The sequence below is a fragment of the Sinocyclocheilus grahami genome, unplaced genomic scaffold (genome assembly GCF_001515645.1).
Source record: "Sinocyclocheilus grahami isolate Dianchi unplaced genomic scaffold, SAMN03320097.WGS_v1.1 scaffold1237.1, whole genome shotgun sequence".
In the NCBI taxonomy this organism is placed as follows: Eukaryota; Metazoa; Chordata; class Actinopteri; order Cypriniformes; family Cyprinidae; genus Sinocyclocheilus; species Sinocyclocheilus grahami.
In genome coordinates, this window is record NW_015506416.1 from 158694 (window position 1) to 160060 (window position 1367).

Here is a 1367-nt window from a genome sequence, read left to right on the forward strand (position 1 = left end):
CTCTTGATGGAGGCCAATGCCAGCAGGAGCAAAGTCTTCATCGAAAGAAATTTCAGCTCGACCATCTGCAAAGGCTCAAATGGGCCCTGCTGTAGTGCTGTGAGCACTAGAGTCAGGTCCCAAGAGGGTATAGAGGGGGGCTGTGGAGGATTTAGCCTTCTCGCCCCCTTAAGGAACCTGACAACCAGGTCATGCTTCCCCAGCGACCTCCCTTCTACGGGGTCGCCTATTTGGTTAGGCGCGATTGCTGCAACATAAACTTTGAGGGTGGAGGGAGACAGCCTTCGCTCCAACCCTTGCTGCAAAAAGGACAGCACGACTCTGATAGGGCATATTCGAGGGTCTTCTCGGCGAGAAGAACACCACTCAATGAACAGGTTCCACTTCAAAGCGTAGGCGTGTCTTGTAGATGGTGCTCTCGCTGAAGTGATGGTGTCAACTACCTCTTGAGGTAGGTTACTTAGAACCTCCGCGTCCCGTCCAGGGACCAGACATGAAGTTTCCAGAGGTCTGGACGCAGGTGCCAAAGGGTCCCCAATCTCTGAGTCAGTTGATCCTTCCTCAGAGAAATCGGCCAAGGAGGGGCTGTCGCGAGGAGCATTAGTTCCGGGAGCCAGGTCCGGGTAAGCCAATAGCCAGCTGTGTGCCAGTGCGTTCGCGGTGAGTGTTCCCTCGGCAGGGAGAAGAACAACTGGCAGTGAGAGGTTTCTGGAGAGGCAAACAGGTCTACCTGAGCAGCTCCGAAATGTCTCCAAACCAGCTGGACCGTCTGGGGATGGAGTCGCCATTCTCCCGGGAGTGCAGCTCGAGACAGCTCGTCGGCTGCCCGGTTGAGCAGCCCAGGAATGTGAACAGCACGAAGTGACCTCAGATGCTTCTGACTCCAGAGGAGGAGGTGGCGGGCGAGTTGCGACATGCGACAGGAGAGCAGACCACCTTGTTGGTTGATGTACGCAACGGTCGCTGTGTTGTCCGTGTGGACTATTACATGCTTTCCTCGTAAGCGCCCTTTGAGACGGCTCAAGGCAAGGTGCACTACCAGCAACTCGAGGCAGTTGATGCCAGTGCAGTTGGGGCCCCGTCCAAACCACTGACACTGCAAGCCCGTTGTACATGGCCCCCCAGCCGGTGGTTGAGGCATCCGTGCAAACCACAGCATGCCTGGAGTTTGCACTTTTCCCAGTTGACCCGAAGGCCCAACAGGCTGAGGTGTGAGAGCACCAAATCCATGTGTTCGCACAACTGATCCTGAGACTGCTTCGTCGAGGTAGTTGAGAATGCGAATGCTCTGTTCTCTCAGGGGAACAAGGGGTACCTCCGCAACTTACGTGAAGACACGGGGCAACAGGGACAGCCCGGAGGGCAGG

General features: G+C 56.3%; 1 protein-coding gene across 1 annotated transcript in view; it reads left to right on the forward strand.

Annotated features, from left to right (window-relative positions):
• lekr1 (Leucine-, glutamate- and lysine-rich protein 1) overlaps positions 1-1367 on the forward strand; it is a 127689-nt gene that overhangs the window by 19258 nt on the left and 107064 nt on the right. The window lies entirely within an intron of this gene.